General features: G+C 39.5%; 1 protein-coding gene and 1 pseudogene across 4 annotated transcripts in view; both read left to right on the forward strand.

Moving 5' to 3' along the window:
• The window catches only part of FGF13 (fibroblast growth factor 13), a 574659-nt gene that overhangs the window by 144657 nt on the left and 411229 nt on the right, over positions 1–18773 (forward strand). The gene's annotated exons all lie outside the window — the stretch shown is intronic.
• On the forward strand, positions 7621–12098 carry LOC102413152 (annotated as a pseudogene).

Below are 18773 nucleotides of genomic sequence, written 5' to 3' on the forward strand. Positions count from 1 at the left end.
GGTAAAAAATACATCTCCTATTTGAGTGCTTACTGTTACTGACTCATAGGTAGTGATTAGGCATCTCCATTTTAAGAAGTTCACAGGTTATCTGGAGTTCTATCCCCACTGAGAATCTCTCTCCTAAAACGTTCTTAAAATATAGCTTTTAATATGAAAAGTGAAGCATCTGCTTCAAATCTGTTTTAAAGGCTGGTTAAGATTCCATGCTTTGATGCCACTTCATAAAGCTATGTATGTATATATGTAGGCATGTGTGTATATATTGAGTATTGATGTTGTTCCTGGTACGGTGCCTAGGTACTAGAGACCCAAAGACCATGAAACATGTTCCCTACTCTTAAGAGTCGAGTCGCACGAGTACCCCAATGTTCATCGCAGCACTGTTTATAATAGCCAGGACATGGAAGCAACCTAGATGTCCATCAGCAGATGAATGGATAAGAAAGCTGTGGTACATATACACAATGGAGTATTATTCAGCCATTAAAAAGAATACATTTGAATCAGTTCTAATGAGGTGGATGAAACTGGAGCCTATTATACAGAGTGAAGTAAGCCAGAAAGAAAAACACCAATACAGTATACTAACGCATATATATGGAATTTAGAAAGATGGTAACAATAACCCTGTGTACGAGACAGCAAAAGAGACACTGATGTATAGAACAGTCTTATGGACTCTGTGGGAGAGGGAGAGGGTGGGAAGATTTGGGAGAATGGCATTGAAACATGTAAAATATCATGTATGAAATGAGTTGCCAGTCCAGGTTCGATGCACGATACTGGATGCTTGGGGCTGGTGCACTGGGACGACCCAGAGGGATGGAATGGGGAGGGAGGAGGGAGGAGGGTTCAGGATGGGGAACACATGTAAACCTGTGGCGGATTCATTTTGATATTTGGCAAATCTAATACAGTTATGTAAAGTTTAAAAATAAAATAAAATTAAAAAAAAAAAAAAAAAAGAAAAAAAAAAAAAGAGTCGAGTCGCCTAATACTGCTTTCTGTTCTGCAGTGAGGTGGCCCAGTATGTCTAAATATAGGAGTAAAAATTCCCCGTGGCATTCAAAGATGGGTTTGATTTCTAAAGGAACCTACACTTCTCCAAACATTATTGTTTTAAACTAACCAGTGAGAAATGTTCCATTGATAATCTTTATTTTAATTCTGTTCCAGTGGCTTTTTAAGTGGAGGTACCATTGGCATTTATTAATACCATATGCCAGGCATTTTTACTGATGCTTTCTTTCCATCCTTGTGACAGTCTATGAAATCATCCTCATGACGTTTTGCTCACAGTCATGTAGCCATAAGTGGTGAAATCAGGATTTTAATCCAGACCTGTCTGACTCTAAGTCACATTTTCTGTCCATCCTTCCTTGATGCACGTAGGAATTAAAGATGGGAGCTAATTACTGAGGCACAGTTGAAGGGCCATCTTGGCTAATGTTTGTAAAGAAGGCAAAATAGCTAATTGTGATCAATTCATGTAAGTTCTCAAGGAACATTAGTGGTTGTTGGGCTTAAGATCACTTATAATGTCAAGAATGGGCTGTGTGTTCTCTCAGGTTCTTTTTCCACTGAATGGATCCAACTTTTTTCACAGTTGATCTTAATTATTGAAATGATGAATTGAATGAATCATTGGTGGTTATCAACTGTGTGGTCCTCAATACCATTCATTCATTTAAACATCCTTCAGCTCAACTAAGTCATCTCCTGGTGACCTCTGCTTGAACCATACAATTGAGATAGTTAACAGTTTACATGCACTTGAATCAAATACTAAAATCAACACAGGCAAAATGATGTGCTTTACATTTTAGTTCTGTATTGTTCTGTAAAAGTGCATATTAAAGCTTCAGAGATGGCTCCTGCTTTTTAAATAAGGATCACCAAGGGGTCTGGCGAGTGGGCAGCTGGATCCTACTAGAAAACAATGCCATCCTTGTTGAATCAATGCACTTGAACTGAAGCTGTGTCCCCAGGGCCAGTCAGCATCACACTGTCCTATCCTTTTGTAGCATAAGAAATCGATTCCCCAGAACAGCTCAGGTGCAGCGGTACAGGAAAAACAATCCTGCCATTCCACACAACCCCACCTCTTCAAATCTGCACATTTCAGAAAGACCATTCTTTCTCCTCTTGCATGTCGTCAAATCAACACCCCTGTGCCAGACATTGTTTTCTTCATGGGCTGAGGTCATCCTCTGATACTTCTGGGCAGACCTCACAAGCACAATTTGTTACAATTTGGTGAGGGCCAAGTGACCTCACCATCTTCCAGGCTTTGAGTTCTCAGAGTTGTCAAAAGATCAGGTCAGGGCCCTGAGGAAAAAATGGGAATTTTTCTCCTCCCGGGTTCCCAGGTGAGATTCAGAGTCCAGATTCTTTTTCACCTCTGAAGTAGTCAGATTGGTGTGCAATCAAACTCATCAATCTCTGTACTTGTCGAAGATGGTGGGTTCTTCCCTTCCCACCATGGTGGGTTCCGTTCCCTTTCCTTTTTTGGTTCTGGTGAACTTGAAAAACAGATTCTGCTTCAGGTAAATAGTTCGGTATCCACATGAGTGCAAATTACGCTTCCATCCCAGTGCATTTATTCCAGTGATTGCACTGATTATGTTTGACCATGTGATAATTAGGCCACATTCAAATCACAAAAGGGCTTCCTTGATAGCACAGTTGGTAAAGAATCCACCTGCAATGTGGGAGACCTGGGTTCGATCCCTGGGTTGGGAAGATCTCCTGGAGAAGGGAAAGGCTACCCACTCCAGTATTCTGGCCTGGGGAATTCCATGGACTATATAGTCCATGGAGTCGCAGAGAGTCGGACACGACTGAGCGACTTTCACTTTCCCTTTCCCTTTCAGATCACAAATCCCCATTCTACACATTTTGGGTTTTCTAATCCAGAATGCACTAATGGCCTATAGAGTGCTTTGGTATTAGGTGACCAGAAAAGTGTAATGTTCTTTATACTGGGGAGGTGATAATGAAGGATAGTGGGCTGCAGTCCATAGGGTCACAAAAAGCTGGACATGACTTAGTGACTGAACAACAAGAATAACAAAATAATCATCAGAGAGCACTTTTTCTTACGAGGAATGTTTGCTTGTCATTATAGATTCAAGCTATGTAAATGAAGGTATTGGGTTGGCCAAACTGTTTTTTCCATAACATCTTATGGAAAAATGTGAAAGAGTTTTTTGGCTGACCTTATAACTGGAGAGATATATACATACCATTTGCTGTTGTTTTGGGATAGGTAATTTAATATTCAGATATGTACAGGTTTAACATGAAGTTATCCATTACAAATTCATTGGGACATTTGCCAGAAGAGAAAGTCAGATTCAGCCTGTGGCCAAATTGAGACCCTTTTCTTTCTCATCCATTCTCTCTGATTTCAGTTCTTTCTTCCGTTTAATCATATGAGCACCTCAATCAACTCTGAGCCAGGTGAAGAGTGTGCAGTCAAACATGTTGACTGAGGAATGGACTGGGCAAATGTTACCTTCCCTGTAATGGACCTGTGGGCATTTAAAAAGAGGACTGCATGGAGAGAGCGATCCTTAATGGGAAGTAACAATGTCCTGATGATGGCTTTTGAGGTACTAGCAGGTAACTGCTGCTTCTGCCCCTGATGAAGGCTGTCCCTAGACAAGGAGTAATTGCCAGTGAGTGACTAGGTGAAACTGGGAATAGCGCCCCTTGAGCTACCAGTGGAATTAGGCAGTGTCTGTTGGAAGAGGGCCACTGTTCTGACAGGTGGGGGCAGAGGAACAGAGGAGTAAGGCAGAGTGGGAAGGTAAAGTCTGGGGAACAGGAGGGATTTAGGAGAGATTGAATCCAAGTCCTGTATCTACTTCCTCCATCTAACAGATGGCAGTAGTGATGCTCTTGGAGCTTCCCATCTAGTCAAGAAGACAGACCTCATTCAGATGTTTCACGCATTCACCAAAGAGGTATTGAACTTACTACATAACAAACATGGTGGGTGCTATGAAGAAAAAGTACATGTTTTGAGAGACCTGACCTCACCTGGAGTGTTGGTGAACTTCACTGATGGAATTTCACGACCCAAAGAAGTGAGACTTGAGGTGAGATATCAGAAATGAATATAAAGAATGAAGAGCTATCTAGGGAAGGGTGTGTAAAAGGAACCTTCCCCAAAGAGGGATGAGCAGGTATAAGGAGATAATCCAGTAGGTTCTAGTACATTACCTGAAGGCCAGCATGTCTGAAGCAGAGCACATTGATGGAGGGAGTGAGTAAAGCTGAGGCTGAAGAGATAGGAAGGGGGCAGCCCCTTCCAGGCCTACCTGTTCATGGTAAAAAAAAGAAAGTGTTGAAACATTTTTGTAATAACAATGTTAAGCCATTAGCAGGTTTTCAGTAAGACAATGTTTTAATTAGTTGACTCCAGCTATAAGGAGGTGAAGAATGGATCAAAGCAGGAGCCCCACTGGAGGTAGTGGGAGTCTTTAGGAGGCTGCTGCAGTGGACTAGACCAGGCACAGCTGTGACTTAGACTAGAATGGAAGCAGTGGAAGAGAAAAATGGATGTACTGTGTGACCTTGGGCAGGTCTTCACCTCTCTAAACCTAAACAGGCTTATTTTCCTTCAGGTTGGGCCTGTCATATCTAGTGATTTAAGAGCACGCTTTGCTCGCTCACATCATCTGCCTGCTATAACCTCTTTTGAGATGGCAACTATTCAACAAAACATTCGTCCACATTTGATATCTGAGGGAAAGACAGAGCTAGCTTTGAATTCTTTAGAATTGTATTTATTGCAATTCCTTAAGGTTGGTGGGCTGGATGAGTTGTACATTTTGATGATATAGGTGACTTTTAAATGAATGAAGAAACACTGCCACACCTGTTATTCCTCTGATCCTAAAGTACTGAACAAAAGGACTAACACATGTCTTCCCTGTATTCAGCAGTTATTAAATACAACTACACTTATTTAGGAAACTGATAACAGTAGAGAAATGTAGTGTCAGCTATCTGGAAAAGAGACAGTCCAAGGACTACCTTTTGTTCTTAGAGTTAAAAACACTTCCAAACAAAACTAAAAAGAAAATGCCTTTCAGGGTTATGATATCTTTCCTCCAAGCTTTTGAAACTTGGCAAACATTTCTTGCCAGCTCATCACACTAAGCACTGATGTAAACTTACACAAAACTTACACAAGCTTCATTCAGTAGGGAACAAATCAGTCTGTGAGTAAAGTTTTGATTCTAGGTGTTCCAGCAACATTCCTGGTGAGAGTAGGAAAACATCGAAACTAGATGCCTAAACCTTTCAAATGGCTTGGTTCCATGTGATTGACCTTTGTTGTAGCTAAGGTTCTCTGGACAGTACTTTGTCCTAGACATCTTTGGTGATGGCAATGATGGGGAGCTAGCAAGTGAACAGGAGATGGCAAGAGTGAACATTGACATTTTAGGAATCAGTAAACTAAAATAGACTGGAATGGTCGAGTTTTTTTCAGATGACCATTGTATCTACTACTGTGGGCAAGAATCCCTTAGAAGAAATGGAGTAGCCCTCATAGTCAACAAGAGTCCAAAATGCAGTACTTGGGTGCAATCTCAAAACAACAGAACGAGCTCTGTTTGTTTCCAAGGCAAACCATTCAATATCACAGTAATCCAAGTCTATGCCCCAGCCACTAATGCCGAAGAAGCTGAAGTTGAAGGGTTCTATGAAGACCTATAAGACCTTCTAGAACTAACACCCCCCCAAAGATGTCCTTTTCATCATAGAGGACTGGCATGCAAAAGTAGGAAGTCAAGAAATACCTGGAGTAAAAGGCAAGTTTGGCCTCGGAGTACAAAATGAAGCAGGGCAAAGGCTAACAGAGCTTTGCCAAGAGAATGCACTGGTAATAGCAAACACCCTCTTCCATCAACACAAGAGATGACTCTACACATGGACATCACCAGATGGTCAATACCGAAATTAGATTGATTATATTCTTTGTAGCCAAAGATGGAGAAGCTCTGTATAATCAGCAAAAACAAGACCAGGAGCTGACTATGGCTCAGAATATGAACTTCTTATTGTAAACTTCAGACTTAAGTTGAAGAAAGTAGGGAAAACCACTAGACCATTTGGGTATGACCTAAATCAAATCCCTTACGATTATACAGTGGAAGTGACAAATGGATTCAAGGGATTAGATCTGATAGTGTGCCATTGTACAGGAAACACTGTACAGGAGGCAGTGATTAAGACTATCCCCCCCAAAAAGAAATGCAAAAAGGCAAAATGACTGTCTGAGGAGGCCTTAGAAATAGCTGAGAAAAGAAGAGAATCTAAAGGCAAAGGAGAAAAGGAAAGATGTACCCATGCGAATGCAGAGTTCCAAAGAATAGCAAGGAGAGATAAGAAAGCCATCTCCAGCGGTCAGTGCAAAGAAATAGAGAACAACAGAAGGGGAAAGACTAGAGATTTCTTCAAGATGTCCATATGGTTTTCAAGTCAGGAGCAAGACTGACAAGGATATCTGTAGTCACTGTTTTTATTCAGCTTTATAAATGAGATCCTAACCATCTCATTGGGAAAAGAAAAATATAAGGGTTGAAAACATTTTTATTTTCACAGATGGGATGATTGTCTACACAGATAATGTACTAAAATATGTAGACAAATGAGTATAACTAATATAAGGTTTCACAAGCTTTCTGGGTATAGGCTAAATATATAAAAAGTAATAGTGATCCTGTTCAACAGGAAGAATCAAGGAGAAAACGTTCTAAAGACAAATTCTGACAACTAACATGGCACCCAATATTGGTATCTCTTTTCCCATGTTTCACTTGTTTCAGGTCCTATGTTGTTTTTGTAAGGTTTGCCCCTCTGCCCTCAGTATGTTTGGATCAAGAAGTTTGTTCTTCCTTTCTTCTAGGCCCTCTAAAAAGAAATTAACTAATTTAGACCAAAGAACAAGTGAAGAGGAGACAGGATCATTGGGAAGAATTTAGAGAATATTCCTATCCAGTGGTTTCTCTTACAGGTCCATAGTGACTTTGCTATAGCTACTGCTTCTGCACCAGCTTATTCAAAATTCAGTTTGTTCCTATCTCTAAGTAAAGGACTTGACAGCTCATTAGAGAATGTACTCCCTCAACTTGAGTGTATTCAAGCGAGAAATCTATCAAGTTACTTTCAATTTTTATTACTACAATGGACTACTACTCACCATATAAACCAAAATAATGTCATTTGCAATAACATGGATGCAACTAGAGATTATCATACGAAGTGAACTGAGTCAGAAAGAGAAAGACATACCATGTGATGTCACTTATATGTGGAATGTAGAGTATGACACAGGTGAACCTATCTATAAAACAGGAACAGACTCAAGGACATAGAGATCAGACTTGAGGTTGCCAAGGAGGAGGAGGGGAGAAGGATGGACTTGGCATTTGTGGTTGGTAAGTATACACTATTACATGTAGAAGTGGTAAATAAGAAGATTCTGCTGTATAGTACAGAGAACTTCATCCATTCTCCTGAGATAAATCATAATGGAAAAGAATATTTTAAATATATATATATATTTATGTAAAACTGAGTTACTTTGCTGTACAGCAGAGATTGGCTCAACATTGTAAATCAATTCGACTTCAATTTTTAAAAAAGAAGAAACGCTTCATATATATAAAAGAACCCAGATAAAGTATGTTTGCCTGTGTATGTGTGTGTATGCTCTCTAAACTAACAATCCTCTAAGGACAAAAAAACCATGACTTTGAACAAGTATATACCTTAAATGAAAATAAAGGACCAAAACATATTCTAAAGAATAAGAAGAAAAAGCTTTGTATTTATAACTACTATAATGGAGTGAGTCCCTGGTAGGAAAAGTGGAAGCTTTCATAGGAAAAAATATCATTTCTGAAACATGGAAACACTGTCACACTAACTAAAACACAGTCTCTGAACATAATAGGAATTATCCCACTTTGTTTAATGAAAGGACAAAATTGACTCTATTTTAGTGAGCTCAGAGTGTCAGCTACTTTCAAGCACACAAGCTCTGTTTCCTTAGTTATTTATGTAATTTATGAATAAATACTAGAATTAGAGTTTATTTGCAAGGTAAATTGCAAAATTGGAATGGAAAAAAATTCCATTCACATAGTAGCAAAACCCATAATAAATTTGGAGCTGTACCTAACAAAATGTATGTCTTTTAAGGAAATATTATGAACTTTTATTGAATTCCATAACAATTAACAAAATTTAAATAATAGAAGATATATACCTTTTAAATTGTTTGGAAGATTCAATATCATACATAAATCAATTCTCCACAAATTAACTTGCAGTTCAGTGCAATTTCAATCAAACTCTCCAACAGTTTTTTTTCCCTAGAACTTTGCAAACTTGCCCTAAAATCTATGTGGAAAGAGGGTAAAGATTAGTCAAGAGTCTGTACAGAAGAAAAACAATATGAGACTAGCTCTATAAGATATTAAGAATTGTTATTCACTTATATTAACAAAAATGTGATATTAGTACAAGGACAGACAAGTGTACCAATAGAACAAAATTGAAATTCCAGAAGCAAACTCATACATATATGAGGACTTGGTTTATGACAGAGGAGACATGACAAACCAATAGAATAGTCCTGGGAAAATTGGCTATGTAGATGGTAAAAAAAAATTCCTACCCTATACTACACAGAAATGTAAACTCAAGATGGATTTAAGATATAAAAGTTAAAAGCAAGAATTATTTGATCCTGAAAACGACAAAGACTACCTTAATGATCTCAAAGTAGGGAAAGGTTTCTTAAAAACACAAAATGGAAACTATACAAGATAGATACCTTTGCCTTCATTAAAAGTAAAGACTAGTTGATGAGGTATGTACCACAAAGAAAATTTTAAATAATGAGCCACAGGTTGGTGGGAACTATTTTTAGCTCTTATAAATAAGGAAGGATTAACATCTAGAAGGAGAGGGGACATTAATATCTAGAGGAGAAGGGGACGCCACATGATGAGATGGATGGCATCACCAACTCGATGGACATGAGTTTGAGTGAGCTCCGGAGTTGATGATGGGCAGGAAACCCTGGTGTGCTGCAGTCCATGGGGTCACAATGAGTCGGACACGACTGAGCAATGGAACGGAATATTTAGAAGCTGTACTCTAAAAATCATTATGAGAAAGACAGATATTCATTAGAAAATGTACAAAGGATATGACCAGGCATTTTACAGAGGGATAACCTGATTCAACTGTGGTAGTGGTGGTTTAGTTGCTCAGTCGTGTCTGCCTTTTGCGACCCCGCAGGCGGTAGCACCCCTGGCTCCTCTATGTGATTTCCGAACCAAGAATACTGGAGTGGCGCTCATCTTGCCGCCCAGCAATCTGGGCCTGCACGAGGAGCCTGCCAGGACACATTATACGTGCCCACGCCGTAAGTCCTGACACTCTACGTTGCCACCGCCGCAGCTTCCACTTCCGGGCGTCGAGACCACCATCTTGCTTTTATGGAAGCAGCAGGAGTCCAGACGCGAAAGTTCCGAGCTGGGAGTCTCAGTGAGTGCAGCCACAGCCATGCCGTCTTTGCCACTGCGCCTCGCTGTGGTATGCTGAAGCAACCAGAACTGGAGCATGGAGGCACACAACATCCTCGGCAAACGAGGATTCAGCATCCGGTCCTTTAGAACAGGAACAAATGTGAAGCTTCCAGGACCAGCATGCAACAGGCCAAACGTTTATGATTTCAGAGCCATGTATGACGAGATGTACAAAGACCTCCTTAGGAAAGACAAAGAACTCTATATGCAGAATGGCGTTTTACAGATGCTGGAAAGAAATATGGAGAAGGAAATGGCAACCCACTCCAGTATTCTTGCCTGGAGAATCCCATGGACGGAGGAACTTGGTGGGCTACAGTCCACGGGTCGCAAATCAAGCCCAGGCCAGAGAGGTTCCAGGAATGCAAAGATCCGTTTGACCTCATCCTGACCTGTGAAGAGCGAGTGTATGACCAGGTGGTGGAAGATATGGATTCTGGGGAGCAGGAGACCTGCCAGCCTGTGCATGTGATCAACGTGAACATCCTGGACACCCGCAAGGAGGCTACGCTGGGAGCATTCCTCATCTGCGACCTGTGCCAGTGCGTCCAGCTCATGGGGGACATGGAGGACGGAATCGGCGAGCTGCTGCAGGCATTCGAGGAAAAGAGCCGCAGGAGCTTTCTGCACACCGTCTGCTTCTACTGAGCCCAGCCTGACGTCCGGCCCACTGCCCACTTGAAGCCATTTTCCTGAGTTTCCTTTTGGTAGTACTTTTTCCTTCCTGATACTTGTTTTTACCTTTAGGTATTCTGCTGGTGGACGTTAGCAATACCTAGTAAACGGTACTGTATGCAGTAAGAAGATAAGGAAATGCCAGATCACAAAACAAACGTTTTTCCCATCCCACTTCCCCTTATGAGTAGAATCTTGACTGTAGTTTTTTTTTTTTTTTTCTTTAACCAAAAAAGATAAAACGGTTGATAGCACATTTCCCCTAAGACATCTGCCTCTCACTGAGCATCCCTTTCCCGGCTTCCCTAACTGCTTATAATGTAAGAATTCCTGAATAAATAACAGGATCCACTTTTGAAAAGGATCCTGCCATTGGCCAATAAATAGATGTGGATGGTCATTAGTAATAATATTACCAAAAGGAATACTGGAGTGGGTTGTCATTTTCTTCTCCAAGAATCTTCTTGACCCAGGTATCGAACCTGGATCTCCTACATTGCAGGTGGATTCCTTACCAGCTGATCCACAAATGAGAATAGGTTCTCAACCTCCCAAGTAATGAGGAAAAGGTAAGTTAAACTCAACATAACTTTCACAAGGGTCAAATTAGCAAACATAAAAAGACATTGACCCTTGTCTTTCACAAGGGAGGGTCAAATTAGCAAAAATGAAAAAGCATGATCATGCCAAATGGTCATACCACAGAAAGATGCAGGGAACTTGAAGTTCTGGTGGGAGTATAAATGTATACACCTCCTTTGGAGAGCACTTGCAATATGTAGCAAAGATGTGCATGCCTTATTATGGTCCCAAAGTCCCTCTTCTAGATGTTTACCAGGGAGAAATCCTTGCATGTGTGAGAAGACATAAACCAGAATGTGTATTGCTCTATCAAAAGTGAATGACCAGATATGAGAATGAATTAGTATTATCAATGGCACTTTGAATGATTGAATGGTATTCACATATTCATCAATAAAGATGAATCTGGAAAATAGTGTTGCATGTACAAAGTGATCTGGAAAAGGATGTGTGCTACATTTGTGCAAAAGAATAGGGAAATGGACATTGCCATGCCAAGGGGTTTCCTGGGGCCTTTGGGTAGTGGGCCACACATAGTTCAGAAGGTTCCCCTGAGGAGATGGTTGGAAAAGTTAAGTCCTATCTCCTGGAGTCTGACCAATCTGAAGTGGACCAGGCAGACCCTCCTGGACAGTTTCACTTAAAATATTCTCTAAGTTATTGTTCTTACCTTGAAGAAATCTTTCTTTGTCTTATAGAAAAGCCTGGTGTCATACCATCCATTATTGTGGCAGTGACTCAGGTATGCAGTGTGGTGGCTCTCTGCTGGGGAGAGTAGAAGGGTCAGGTGACTCAGGATTTTAGATGAAGAGGCTGAGTTTATCGCTGAAACAAATTGTGTATTTTCTTCCCTCTGTTTATGCATCAGTGAAAACTGAAAGAGTTCAGTGATTATTTTTTTAATCACCTAACTTTGGGTTGTTTTTTGTGCAAGATTAAAAAGTCTTTCCTTAAATATTCAGTAGAATTTTCAGACCTTGGCTGTATTAATAATGAAAGTGATGCTTAGATGCTTAAAATACTTTCTCCCCTCCTCATTTCCCTTTCTTTCCCCTATCTTAGAACATAAAAGATGAAGGCAGTTCTGAGGAGTAACTTTTCAGTTGATTAATCCTCTTGAACTCAGTATAGCTTTCAAAGGGAGAAAGGGCCACCAGCATAGATCAAATCAGGACCTCATCTCATGTGTCTACCCAGGCTCCCGTTGCCATAGTTTAGGTGGTAGGATTCATGGGTCCTGGTGTTTGATCTAAAATCCTCTCTGCATGTATGATAGGATGTGACTCAATTGTGTGTTTATTTGAATCTTTTCTGTCCATTCTGGGAACCTGCAATTACATACATTTGTTGAGATACAGCATTGTGCTAATTATAGAAACTATTGTGATATCATTATTGATGAATAGACATTTTTCATCTTATTTTGGTATACTTTGCACATTATATGAGTGTGTATGCACACTTTTTTTAATATAAATTTACTTACTTTAATTGGAAGCTAATTACTTTACAATATTGTATTGGTTTTGCCATACATCAACATGAATCCGCCATGTGTGTACATGTGTTCCCCATTGTGAACCCCCCTCCCACCTCCCTCCCCATACCATCCCTCTGGGTCATCCCAGTGCACCAGCCCCGAGCATCCTGTATCATGCATCGAACCTGGACTGGTGATTTGTTTCACATATGATATTATACATGTTTCAATGCCATTCTCCCAAATCATGCCACCCTCACCCTCTCCCACAGGGTCCAAAAGACTGTTCTATACATCTGTGTCTCTTTGGCTGTCTCACATACAGGGTTATCATTACCATCTTTCTAAATTCCATATATATGCGTTAGTATACTGTATTGGTCTTTTTCTTTCTGGCTTACTTCACTCTGTATAGTAGGCTCCAGTTTCATTCACCTCATTAGAACTGATTCAAATTTATTCCTTTTAATGGCTGAGTAATACTCCATTGTGTATATGTACCACAGCTTTCTTATCCATTCATCTGTTGATGGACATCTAGGTTGTTTCCATGTCCTGGCTATTATAAACAGTGCTGCGACGAACATTTGGGGTACACGTGTCTCTTTCAGTTCTGGTTTCCTTGGTGTGTATGCCCAGCAGTGGGATTGCTGGGTCATATGGCAGTTCTATTTCCAGTTTTTTAAGGAATCTCCACACTGTTCTCCATAGTGGCTGAACTAGTTTGCATTCCCACCAACAGTGTAAGAGGGTTCCCTTTTCTCCACACCCTTTCCAGCATTTATTGCTTGTAGACTTTTGGATAGCAGCCATTCTGACTGGCGTGAAATGGTACCTTATTGTGGTTTTGATTTGCATTTCTCTGATAATGAGTGATGTTGAGCATCTTTTCATGTGTTTGTTAGCCATCTGTATGTCTTCTTTGGAGAAATGTCTGTTTCATTCTTTGGCCCATTTTTTGATTGGGTCGTTTATTTTTCTGGAATTGAGCTGCAGGAATTGCTTGTATATTTTTAAGATTAATTCTTTGTCACTTGCTTCATTTGCTATTATTTTCTCCCATTCTGAAGGCTATCTTTTCACCTTGCTTATAGTTTCCCTTGTTGTGCAGAAGCTTCTAATTTTAATTAGATCCATTTGTTTATTTTTGCTTCTTTCCCCCAATATTCTGGGAGCTGGGTCATAGAGGATCCTAGGATCCTGCTATGATTTATGTCGGAGAGTGTTTTGCCTATGTTCTCCTCTAGGAGTTTTATAGTTTCCGGTCTTAGGTTTAGATCTTTAATCCATTTAGAGTTTATTTTTATGTATGGTGTTAGAAAGCGTTGTAGTTTCATTCTTTTACAAGTGGTTGACCAGTTTTCCCAGCATCACTTGTTAAAGAGATTGTCTTTTCTCCATTGTACATTCTTGCCTCCTTTGTCAAAGATAAGGTGTCCATAGGAGTGTGGATTTATCTCGGGGCTTTCTGTTTTGTCCCATTGATCTATATTTCTGTCTTTGTGCCAGTACCATACTGTCTTGATGACTGTGGCTCTGTAGTCAGGCAGGTTGATTCCTCCAGTTCCATTCTTCTTTCTCAAGATTGCTTTGGCTATTTGAGGTTTTTTGTATTTCCATACAAATTGTGAAATCATTTGTTCTAGCTCTGTGAAGAATACCGTTGGTAGCTTGATAAGGATTGCATTGAATCTATAGATTGCTTTGGGTAGTATACTCATTTTCACTATATTGATTCTTCCGATCCATGAACAAGGTATATTTTTCCATCTATTAGTGTCCTCTTTGATTTCTTTCACCAGTGTTTTATAGTTTTCTATATATAGATCTTTTGTTTCTTTAGGTAGATATATTCCTAAGTATTTTATTCTTTTCGTTGCAGTGGTGAATGGAATTTTTTCCTTAATTTTTCTTTCTGTTTTCTCATTATTAGTGTATAGGAATGCAAGGGATTTCTGTGTGTTGATTTTATATCCTGAAACTTTACTATATTCATTGATTAGCTCTAGTAATTTTCTGGTGGAATCTTTAGGGTTTTCTATGTAGAGGATCATGTCATCTGCAAACAGTGAGAGTTTTACTTCTTCTTTTCCAATCTGGATTCCTTTTATTTTTCTGCTCTGATTGCTGTGGCCAAAACTTCCAAAACTGTTGAATAGTAGTGGTGAGAGTGGGCACCCTTGTCTTGTTCCTGACTTTAGGGGAAACGCTTTCAATTTTTTACCACTGAGGATAATGTGTTCTGTGGGTTTGTCATATGTAGCTTTTATTATGTTGACATATGTTTCTTCTATTCCTGCTTTCTGGAGGGTTTTTATCATAAATGGAAGTTGAATTTTGTCAAAGGCTTTCTCTGCATCTATTGAGATAATCATATGACTTTTATTTTTCAATTTGTTAATGTGGTGTATTACATTGATTGATTTGTGGATATTGAAGAATCCTTGTATACCTGGGATCAAACCCACTTGGTCATGATGTATGATCTTTTTAATCTGTTTTTGGATTCTGATTGCTAGACTTTTGTTAAGGATATTTGCATCTATGTTCATCAGTATTATTGGCCTGTAGTTTTCTTTTTTTGTGGGATCTTTGTCAGGTTTTGGTATTAGAGTGATGGGGGCCTCATAGAATGAGTTTGGAAGTTTACCTTCCTCTGCAATTTTCTGGAAGAGTTTGAGTAGGATAGGTGTTGGCTCTTCTCTGAATTTTTGGTAGAATTCAGCTGTGAAGCCGTCTGGACCTGGGCTTTTGTTTGCTGGAAGATTTCTGATTGCAGTTTCAATTTCTGTGCTTGTGATGGGTCTGTTAAGATTTTCTGTTTCTTCCTGGTTCAGTTTTGGAAAGTTGTACTTTTCTAAGAATTGTCCATTTCTTCCAAGTTGTCCATGTTATTGGCATATAATTGCTGATAGTAGTCTCTTATGATCCTTTGTATTTCTGTGTTGTCTGTTGTGATCTTTTCTAATTTTATTTATATGATTCTTCTCCCTTTGTTTCTTGATGAGTCTGGCTAATGGTTTGCCAATTTTATTTATCCTTTCAAAGAACCAGCTTTTGGCTTTGTTGATATCTGCTATGGTCTCTTTTGTTTCTTTTTCATTTGTTTCTGCCCTAATTTTTAAGATTTCTTTCCTTCTACTAACCCTGGGGTTCTTCATTTCTTCCTTTTCTAGTTGCTTTAGGTGTAGAGTTAGGTTATTTACTTGACTTTTTCTTGTTTATTGAGGTATGCCTGTATTGCTATGAACCTTCCCCTTAGCACTGCTTTTACAGCGTCCCACAGGTTTTGGATTGTTGTGTTTTCATTTTCATTCATTTCTATGCATATTTTGATTTCTTTTTTTATTTCTTATGTGATTTGTTGGTTATTCAGCGGCAAGTTGTTCAGCCTCCATATGTTGGAATTTTTAATGGTTTTTCTCCTGTAATTGAGATCTAATCTTACTGCATTGTGGTCAGAAAAGATGCTTGGAATGATTTCAGTTTTTTTGAATTCACCAAGGCTAGATTTATGGCCAAGGATGTGATCTATCCTGGAGAAGGTTCTGTGTGCACTTGAGAAAAAGGTGAAATTCATTGTTTTGGGGTGAAATGTCCTATAGATATCAATTAGGTCTAACTGGTCTATTGTATCATTTTAAGTTTGTGTTTCCTTGTTAATTTTCTGTTTAGTTGATCTATCCACAGGTGTGAGTGGGGTATTAAAGTCTCCCACTACTATTGTGTTATTGTTAAGTTCCCCTTTCATACTTGTTAGCATTTGTCTTACATATTGCAGTGCTTCTATGTTGAGTGCACATATATTTATAATTGTTATATCTTCTTGGATTGATCCTTTGATCATTATGTAGTGTCCTTCTTTGTCTCTTTTCACAGCCTTTGTTTTAAGGTCTTTTTTATCTGATATGAATATTGCTACTCCTGCTTTCTTTTGGTCTCTATTTGTGTGGAATATCTTTTTCTAGCCCTTCACTTTCAGTCAGTATGTGTCCCTTGTTTTGAAGTGGGTCTCTTGTAGACAACATATGTAGGGGTCTTGTTTTTGTATCCATTCAGCCAGTCTTTGTCTTTTGGTTGGGGCATTCAACCCATTTACATTTAAGGTAATTACTGATAAGTATGATCCCATTGCCATTTACTTTATTACTTTGGGTTCGTGTTTATATACCCTTTCTGTGTTTCCTGTCTAGAGAAGATCCTTTAGCATTTGTTGGAGAGCTGGTTTGGTGGTGCTGAATTCTCTCAGCTTGTGCTTGTCTGTTAAGCTTTTGATTTCTCCTTCATATTTGAATGAGATCCTTGCTTGGTCCAGTAATCTGAGCTGTAGGTTATTTTCTTTCATCACTTTAAGTATGTCCTGCCATTCCCTCCTGGCCTGAAGAGTTTCTATTGAAAGATCAGCTGTTATCCTTATGGGAATCCCTTTGTGTGTTATTTGTTGTTTTTCCCTTGCTGCTTTTAATATTTGTTCTTTGTGTTTGATCTTTGTTAATTTGATTAATATGTGTCTTGAGGTGTTTCACCTTGTGTTTATCCTGTTTTGGACTCTCTGGGTTGTTGGACTTGGGTGATTATTTCCTTCCCCATTTTAGGGAAGTTTTCAACTATCATCTCCTCAAATATTTTCTCATGGTCTTTCTTTTTTTCTTCTTCTTCTGAGAGTCCTATGATTCGAATGTTGGGGTGTTTAATATTGTCCCAGAGGTCTCTGAGATTGTCCTCATTTTTGAAAATTCATTTTTTTCCCTCTCTGATTCATTTATTTTTACCATTCTATCTTTTACCTCACTAATCCTATTTTCTGCCTCCCTTATTCTACTATTTGTTCCCTCAAGAGTGTTTTTGATCTCATTTATTGCATTATTCATTGTATATTGACTCTTTTTTATTTCTTCTAGGTCCTTGTTAAACCTTTCTTGCATCTTCTCAATCCTTGTCTCCAGGTTATTTATCTGTGATTCCATTTGGTTTTCAAGATTTTGGATTATTTTCACTATCATTATTCAGAATTTTTATCAGGTAGATTCCCTATCTCTTCCTTTTGTTTGGTTTGTTGGCCATTTATCCTGTTCCTTTTAGTTCAGTTCAGTTGCTCAGTCCTATCCGACTCTTTGCGTACCAATGAATCGCAGCACGCCAAGCCTCTCTATCCATCACCAACGCCTGGAGTTCACTCAGACTCACATCCATCAAGTCAGTGATGCCATCCAGCCATCACATCCTCTGTCGTCCCCTTCTCCTCCTGCCCCCAATCCCTCCCAGCATCAGAGTCTTTTCCAATGAGTCAACTCTTCGCATGAGGTGGCCAAAGTACTGGAGTTTGAGCTTTAGCATCATTCCTTCCAAAGAAATCCCAGGGCTGATCTCCTTTAGAATGGACTGGTTGGATCTCCTTGCAGTCCAAGGGACTCTCAAGAGTCTTCTCCAACACCACAGTTCAAAAGCATCAATTCTTCAGTGCTCAGCTTTCTTCACAGTCCAACTCTTACATCCATACATGGCCCCTGGAAAAACCATAGCCTTGACTAGACGGATCTTTGTTGGCAAAGTAATGTCACTGCTTTTTAATATGCTGTCTATGTTTGCCATAGCTTGCCAAGTGAAGAGTTCCTCTTCACTTTCTGCCATAAGGGTGGTGTCATCTGCATATCTGAGGTTATTGATATTTCTCCCAGCAATCTTGATTCCAGCTTGTGCTTCTTCCAACCTAGCATTTCTCATGATGTACTCTGCATATAAGTTAAATAAGCAGGGTGACAATATACAGCCTTGACGTACTCCTTTTCCTATTTGGAACCAGTCTGTTGTTCCATGTCCAGTTCTAACTGTTGCTTCCTGACCTGCATACAAGTTTCTCAAGAGGCAGGTCAGGTGGTCTGGTATTCCCATCTCTTTCAGAATTTTCCACAGTTTATTGTGATCCACACAGTCAAAGGCTTTGGCATAGTCAATAAAGCGGAAATAGATATTTTTCTGGAACTCTCTTGCTTTTTCCATGATCCAGCGGATGTTGGCAATTTGATCTCTGGTTCCTCTGTCTTTTCTAAAACCAGCTTGAACATCAGGAAGTTCACGGTTCACATATTGCTGAAGCCTGGCTTGGAGAATTTTGAGCATTACTTTACTAGTGTGTGAGATGAGTGCAAATGTGCAGGAGTTTGAGCATTCTTTGGCATTGCCTTTCTTTGGGATTGGAATGAAAACTGACCTTTTCCAGTCCTGTGGCCATTACTGAGTTTTCCAAATTTATTGGCATATTGAGTTCAGCACTTTCAAGCATCATCTTTCAGGATTTGAAGTAGCTCAACTGGAATTCCATCACCTCCACTAGCTTTGTTCATAGTGATGCTTTCTAAGGTCCACTTGACTTCACATTCCAGGATGTCTGGCTCTAGGTGAGTGATCACACCATC

This window comes from Bubalus bubalis, chromosome X (assembly GCF_019923935.1).
Source record: "Bubalus bubalis isolate 160015118507 breed Murrah chromosome X, NDDB_SH_1, whole genome shotgun sequence".
Classification (NCBI taxonomy): Eukaryota; Metazoa; Chordata; class Mammalia; order Artiodactyla; family Bovidae; genus Bubalus; species Bubalus bubalis.